At 43.5% G+C, this 8,423-nt stretch overlaps 1 long non-coding RNA gene across 1 annotated transcript; it reads right to left on the minus strand.

The window, feature by feature from the left end:
• Positions 1-5,040: 5,040 nt before the first annotated feature.
• On the minus strand, positions 5,041-8,063 carry LOC117244401. Its single transcript, XR_004497396.1, has 2 exons — positions 7,815-8,063; positions 5,041-6,275 (listed from the first exon to the last, which is right to left on the minus strand). It is a non-coding gene; the product is annotated as an uncharacterized LOC117244401 (long non-coding RNA).
• Between the last annotated feature and the right edge of the window lie 360 nt (positions 8,064-8,423).

Here is an 8,423-nt window from a genome sequence, read left to right on the forward strand (position 1 = left end):
CGCGTGACGCCGGGAAATGTAGGATAAAGGGATCGCTGTGTGGGGTCAGCACCCAGCGCGGACCGCGTGAAACCATCGGCAGCGGGGCTGTGCGCTGTCAGCGCCAAATGTATGCCCGGCCCTGACTTTTAGCTTCTGTGCGTATCCCTAAACCTGTCTCAAAGATATCTTAGAACATCAGTACATGAAACACAGGGAGCTACTGATAGAGTCTAGCAAAGGGCCACAAAAGTGATGAGGGATCTGGTACATCTCTCTAATGACGAGAGAGGGACTGGAGAGAGGAAGCCGGGCCTGTATAGTCTAGAGAAGAAAAGACTGATAAGAGATCTCATCAATACATAAAAGTGTTTCAAAGGTGTGTGTCAAGAGAATAGTGCCAGGCTCTTTTCAGTGGTGCCCCATGACAGGACAAAGAGCAACGGCCATAAACTAAAACACCAGAAGTTCCACCTCAACATGAGGAAGAACATTTTGACATTGAGGGTGGCCGAGCACTGGAACAGGCTGCCCGGGGAGCTTGTGGAGTCTCCCTCTCCGGAGACATGCAAAACCCACCTGGACATGTCATGTTCCTGTGTCACCTGCTCCTGGTGACCCTGCCTTGGTAGGAAGGTTGGAAATAGGATCTTCCAGCTCTAACAATTCTGTGACTCTATGATCTTTGTCTTAATAACACCTGGCTAGTAAACCTCCATCTTTTTCAGCAGAAAAAGGAATATTGTAAACACTGGAGTATAATTTCTGCACAAGGATAATAGGACATTACTACAGCTGCATAGTAATAGCAACATCTAAGAATGTGCATCACTATTTATGGGAAATAAAAGCACAGAAAGATGAACTAATTTCCCAAAGGTCACTCAGCAGGCCAGCAGCACAGTCAGGAATAGAACCCTATTACATACAATTCCCTGTCAAGTGTTTTCTTCTGGTTTAAAATGGGACTTGGCTTTAAACAGGACATCATTTCTGTGTACTCTGGTAGAAAGTAAAGTTCTTTGGCAATGGCAAATCTAGGAGAAAGACTCCATGACTCCTACACTTACTTAGATATCAAAGCACCTTCACTGGGCCATACCCTCAAGACAAAAGTAATTGGAAAATGCTGTCTTTTGTTACAGTGCATGCTGAATTACTTATCTTTCTTTGTTTCTGCCTTTATCCCTTTTTTTTTTATATTTTTTTCTCTCTTTTACACTTCTCACAGAATATTGTCCCTTAAAGGACTGGTATACATGGAAGAAAACATGGGCCAAAAGGTGAGTGTACACTCTGTGGGAGTAAGATGTCACTCAGTTTCTTGCAAGTCTGTGAGATGCAACAACAAAATGAAGCACAGTTGGCTCAAATATATGCTCAACAGTGTTGCATTCAGTATCCCCTTTCAAGTGTGGTAGACCATGAATCTTGCTTTAGTTGGAAGTTGCAGCACATCAATCTGGCTCATTATGTTTTGACAGCTTTCATTGCACAAGTGGTCTGTCACATCCTGGGAGTTTTCATTACACCTGTCCTGGCCTCTTTAATGAAAAGGCTTTTGAAGTCCACTTGATCAAGAGACAGCAGTGAACAAAAACATTGATTTCTGTTGTCATATCTAGATTTAGATATATTTAGAAATATTTAGATTGTCCCCCTAAGCCATTTTAGCTCCTAGAAGGACTGTTGCAGAGATCTCTGAATATCCATATTGGGCACAAAAAGCCATCCAAGCTGGCTACTCCAGAATACTGACTGTAGACTGTCACCTGTAGTCCCCATTCAAACGGGCATTCAGCCCAACTCCACCAAGGCTTGCCTCCACAGTGGTTTTTGAGTGAGAGTTTCATGTCAAGGGCTCACTACTTTTTATTTGCATTGCTGCTAAAGACGGCTGCTGCCCTCCTCGTCTGCCTCACTGCTGTTCCCTCAGCTCACATCATGATCTCACTTAAGATGAGCTGATCAAAAACCATAGATGGTTCCCAGGTGAGTAGTGAGCTGCTGTGAACTGCAGGCAGCCACACAGATGTACAGGTGAGGCATAAACAAGGGGACAGGAACCCATGCCTGAGAGTGTGAGAAAAGGATTTTCTGTAGTTCCCTGCATTAGGGATAGTGTGAAACCACATACTGAGGTTAAGTTAGACAAAACAGCTGAGTCAATGTGTTAAAAAGAAGGCTTCTTTTTCCCCTTTCCCATCTCATTCCTTCTGCCTTCCTTCCTTACACATGGCATTTTCCCTGCTGTTCATTCTGCTGAGCTGATGCAATACACTAACTTGGCAGAAAAACAGCCATTCAGTCTAGTCTTCTGCTGGACTGGTGAATTGGTTTGTCTTACAGTGGGGTCTGGGAAGCCCCACACAACAAAAGGTAATAGAAGTGGGAGTGAAATTGCACCCAAGTGAAATTGCAGTATCTGTGAGTAATTAACACAGCTTTGGATGCCCCTTAGCCTTTTGGAGAAGCTGCAGGCAGCACTGAGGTTCTGCTCCCTTTCCCTGCCCTATATTCCTGATCCACTCCTGCCTTTGGTATGTATCTACTGGGGTATAGGGGGTTGTTGTTGTTGTTGTTGTTGTTGGGGTTTTTTTTGCTAAATTACCCTTCTGACCAGCTCACTGAGACATCAGAGCTGGCAGAAGAGAAGCAGGAGAAAACAGAGTGAGATGGTGCACATGTAAGACCACTCCCTCCCCACAGCAGTGACCTGTTCTGTTGGCTGAGCTGATCTTGTCCCCCTGCACCACTGCAAAGGCCAGGATGGAGAGCACAGTCCTCCTCCCACAAATCTGTGATTCTCACACCATTGCTGGGATTACAGCGGGTCCAAGAACAAAGTTAGGCAACCACCTTATTCACCAACAAAGTGTTCTATAATGCCACTATAGACAGGAAAGGTGAAGAAGTAATTGCAATTAGGCAATTAATACGCCCAGAACAATTCAATACAGCTGCTGACCATCTTCCTGTGACAGCTTCTGCTGTCATTGAATTACTCACTGAGTGGGTGCATCCAGGCCAGCTGAGCCTAAGGCTGACTAATCTTATTTCCTCCTCCTATCCCTGTTCGCAATCTTATAGTTTTACTGTAATTACAACTCTCTTTCAAACCCCAGATTCTTTATTTTTGCATAACAGCATTTCTATATTTTTCCCAAGTATTGTAGAAAATCTGTTCTACAGCAAAAACCAGATGTATGTATGTACACATACAGAATGAATGCTCACAGTAATATCCAAATTTTAGATTAAAAATGTTCAGTAAATAGCAGAGTAATTTCACAAGAGTTGCTGTGATGGCTTTGTACAAATGGACAAACTAAGGCACAGAAGTGCAGTGTTTTTCATTTAGCAGTAATTTAAAGTGTCATTGGACAATTTCAAAATTATCTGAACTGGCAGGACTGGGTGAAACTATATTGAGAGAAGAAAAAAACCCCACCAGTTATATGTTTTATCAACTTAGAACATCAAAATGCGATGCTATGAGCAGGAGCCTTCATTGTAGCAAATAATTTTTCATTAAGTGGCTGCTTGAATAGAGACATTGTTTCCTTGAACTATGGTAATCAACAGGAGCACAAATTATTTAGGCTGCATGTGACTATTGAGGCACTTTAGTTTTGTCATCTGTTATTTACAGTTGCAGCTTCCTCCTTACCAGTAACAGGATGGACCAGTGATGAGATGGTGTGAGATATGATAAAGAATGAAGAGGCCCTACTGACACAGGCCTGACTTAAAACATAGAAATCTGTCTGTCTTGACATGACATGACTTGAGAAAACTTGAGAATTAAGACCATAACTAAACTACAGTGTCTTATTAGAAATTTGATTCCTACTTTTATCGGATAACCTCACAGAATTAAGACACAGTATTTCAGGAGTGGAGGCCCATTCATCCCCATTGTTAAGACATAACCTTTGCAACAAAATACATCCATCCATTCACAAATTCAGGTCCACTTCTAGGTATGATTGTGTAGTACCTTGCCAGTTTAAAAGGAAATAAAGGAAGCCAAATGCTTATTCCTAGGAATATTTTCTATGAATATAGAAATAGAATAGGTTTCTATGAAAAAAATAAATGTGCATTATATTCAGTTTGCCAATGATCTAGCCTGAATGCTTTTTCTAAGTAACAATTTCCTAAATATGCCACTGCAGCAAAAGAGCTAGAACAGCCAGGTCCCAATTTTCCATTTCTCAGAAAGGCTGTGTATGTGTGTGTGCAACTGCTCACACAAAACCCACGCCAGTACAGATAGCTCTGATTTATAAATTTGTTCTTCTAAAACAGAGCCAACTAACATAGTCCTTCCCTCATCACTACATAGCGTCTGTGGCCTAACTATAGCTCAACCATCTGATCAAGTTAGAGCACTTCCTGGAGAATTTTGTAATTGACTATTGGAGTAAAAGCAGTTTAATGGTTTATCTTCAGTAAGAGAGCAACCTAGAAACAAAACTTTCCAGCTTTCCAGAGACATGAAGTCCCAGAGGTCTGGAACTCAGCATTAGTCCCTCCATAGTATCTCCACAGGTAACGGGGAGAACAACCTTCCTGTTGAGCCAATACAGACTGAGCTACTCCCCCTTTTGCTGTCTACAAGCTGCTGAGGCAAGCAAGGGCCTTGGCAGTTATTAATAACCCTATCTCCAGACATGCTGGAGAAGTGTGTAGTCACGCTTCTGAGCTGTCCTTAAGCAATTCCCATCTCCCTTTAGAAAGCTGTAATCTGTCAGAACATGCTGCTAAGAATACACTTGCAGAACATTATGCGTCAGGGAGGGGGTAGACCTCATCTACTATCTCCTAAAAATCTTTTTATAGAAACCACCTAAAAATAGCCTGGGAGCCTAACAGGGTATGTGGTTCAGTTTTTAAAAAGTAAAAATAAAGTTCTGTGCCTTCTATTGCAACTTTCCAGGACTAGAATTTAAGTTACAAGATTTGCCATTACGGGGATGTTCTAAAAGTGCACATTTCCAGAATAAAATCCTTACAGAAAAATATATGTGATTGAAAACAAGCAGTACAGACTGTAGCTTCAAATTCAAGATTTGTTGATCTTTACAATCTCATTAATGAATTAGCTTCTTAGCGGTTAACAACTCAATGCCACCAGCCTATAAAATCCCACCATTAGGAGACTTGTTAGTGACATTCACCAGGAAATTAGAAATTCTACTTTTTCAAACTTCTGTCTGAGGAGAGCACACATATCTGCAAGTGTGTGTCTGTATGCAGTCCTCAGGAAGTACATATGGCACTGAAGAGTAAAAAATCGTCTTTATTAAAGCAAAACAGTTATTAAAGGAAACAGTAAGGTCGGAGCACCACACAAGTCTTATATTGTAATCATGACTAATATACTCAGTCATATCAAGTTTAGTGTTTTTTTAATTGGGTGACAATTTCTAAGGGACTAGGAAGGTTTTTAATTTTTTTAAAGAGTTGCAAGTCCATATAAAGAAGATGAAAAAAAAAGTGTCTTACACTGAAGAAAGAAATAGGTGAAATTTATAGTTGTCTCCAGCTGTGAAATGAGTTAATTTCAAGTTTTCCTCTGCACAGCAAAGAACTTTTGTCTCCTGCATGGGTGAACAATACCCTTTTGAGAAAGCAGCTAAGAATCAGAGTTGTCAACCACAGTCATCATCACCATCCCTGACTTTAGGCAATCTTTTAAAGAAGCTATGACAATTAATTCATCTTTTAGAAAAGTCAGAGAAGATTTAATTTCACTTAGTATTTCCTAGAAAAGAAATCAAGGCCTAATGTGCTTGTCAGAGGTTCACATACACACACAAGTAACACACATTGCGTTTGCATACAGGTGTGTCACACTGCAGCTGACCAGGAGTAAATCAAGAATCCTGAGCAGTTCCCATGTTGTCACAAACTCCTCCTGGCAAGACTGACTTTGACATAACTGTTTACCCCCACTATGCATATGGACAAGATATTCCTGAAGCTCAGTCTTTAAATGAAGATTCATTCCTTTCTTTGAATTTCCAGAGTGCACTTGTTTTGGACAGTTTATTACCATTTTATTTTTTAAGCACTGTCCTTGGGTTTAAAATCCTCCAAGTGTTTTATTTGTCCATCAGTAGAACCACCGTCTTGCTTGAATTGTATAGGATGCTGTCCTCATCCTAGTACAAGGATTTCCTTGTGGGAAGCACGAGCTGGTACACAGCAGAAAATACACAGAACTGTATTGCTTCTGTTTGGTGCATGAACTCAGATCCAATGCCTCTGTATCTGAACACAGAAACTTGCTGGAATGAAAAAGTGAGTTTATCTCCACCAATCTGGAGGAGCTTTGTAGTGAAGCTATGATTTCTCACCCTGGTTGCATCTGTCTAAATAGTATGTAAAACATTTTGGCCCATCTCTGTCCCCTTTTTCTATGGTGTAATGAATCTAATATTGCAGGGAACCCCAAAATGGATGTGTTCCATCTTCCTATGTATAGAAAAATATTCAAGAAGAAACCTTTGTCAATGATACTGGGAGTGGTCAGCTCTTGACTACTGATTTCTGGCTATACTTCTGCTATACTGCTGGAAGTTATCAGTGTAACTACAACTCTGCAACTACAGACCAAAGTTAAACATTGCTGAAATTGTGAGGTTTTCACTGATGACAGCACAAAACTGCAGTACCACAATCAATGACCAGAAAACATGCAATCGTTGGAAGATATCTGGAAGAGGTTGCAACCTTTCAAGAGACACTATCCAAGAGTCTCCAGAAGGGTAATGCTGTGGGCAGGAATGGAGACACAATCTGCTGATGTGACTTAGAGGCTTCATGGATGTGTAAATGCCTAAAGTGCTGGAGCCATTACAGATACTAGAGCAGCAGGTCAGACAATTGATTTTTGTCTTCTTGTCTTTTATCAATGCTGTGTAAATATAACCTTGTCTTTGAAACACTTTGAGGCTCAGTCTATGAAAGAAGTACAGCAAGTAGCCCCAGAGCAGCAGTTTGCCTGGGTCATTCAGGTGAGTTTTCTGTATGCCTTGACTATTGGAAACATGCAATTTCATCTCCATGAAATCCACAGGCCTTCCCTGTGGAAGAGCATTACAGGTACTGTGAAGATCTGGCTGACTGAACAGAGGAAGCTACTGCAGCCAACTGTGTAATTTAACCTGGAAAGCAAGCAGGCTATGCTTGCAAGCTTGTGAAATAACCAATAATGTTAGAAATGTTCCTTTGAATTATGGGATTAGAGGGGATTATTTTGCAGCTAATATAAGACTATGGCACGTTGGCATGCTCCCAGGACCGGCAGGTGCACTGCTGCCTGTTGCTGGGGAGTTGTGCCCTCTCCCTCAGCTGAACAGCTGCTGCCCATGACGAGGTTGCCCCAGTGCCTTCACTGTGGGTTTGAGGTCCCAAAAGCCTCCCAGCACAGGGACCAGGGCAGCGAGCAGTGAGTGTTTGACCAAGAGTCCCTATGAGGAGCAGCTGAGGGAGCTGTAGGTGTTTAGCCTGGAGGAGGCTCAGGGGAACCTCGTCATTCTCTACATTTACCTGAAAAGAGGTTGTAATGAGGTGGGAGTTGGACAGCCTATGAGTGTTGTCCCCAGTGGCTAATTATTGGCTTGTTGCACACCAGGTAATGAATCAGGGTTTTTGTGGACAACAGCACAAGAGGAAGCAGCCTCAAGGGAGGGGAGGTTCAGGTTGGACATCATGAGAAATTCCTCCACAGGAACAAGGGTTAAACATTGGAACAGGCTCCCCAGGGAGATGGTGGACTGACCATCACTGGAGGTATTCAAGAAATGACCGGACATGGCACTTACTGCCGTGGCCTAGGAGTCAAGGTGTAGATGGCTCAAAGATTGGACTGGACGATCTCAGAAGTCTTTTCCAACCGAACTGATTCGGTGACTCTGTGTTTGTGCATCCGCTTGCTCTCCGGCCCGGCCTAGTCCTTCCTGTCACCACATTACTGCGGAGCGGCTCCGGTGTCGGAGCGGCTGCGGGCGGAAGGGGAGGTGGCTGAGGGCGGTGCCGGTGCCCCTCACGGGCCGCACTGCGAGTCCCGGCGTGCCGCGCGCCGAGCCGCCGCCGGAACCGGAACCGGAACGGGCGCGCGGCGCCGCTTCCGCCGGCGGGGCTGGCGCGGGGCAAGGCCGGGAGAGGCTCTGCGCGCTTTCGGAGGGGCTGAACCCTGTGCGGAGCGCTCAGGACTGTTATAACGGGTACTCTATTGCTTGCTTTGACGGATTAGTGACCTTTTTTTTAAATGCTAAATATCTTCTTTCATTCTAAGCCTCAGGTTTCGCGTTCCCGCGCGTTGCTGGCACACGCGTCGGAGTTTCCTGTGCCCTGTCTCAGGGATGGGAATGTTCCCATTCACGCTGGTCCTCGCAGTGGGTGGGGCTGGGAACGGGCTGGTGCCTGACCCC

Source organism: Parus major, chromosome 1A (assembly GCF_001522545.3).
Source record: "Parus major isolate Abel chromosome 1A, Parus_major1.1, whole genome shotgun sequence".
NCBI lineage: Eukaryota > Metazoa > Chordata > Aves > Passeriformes > Paridae > Parus > Parus major.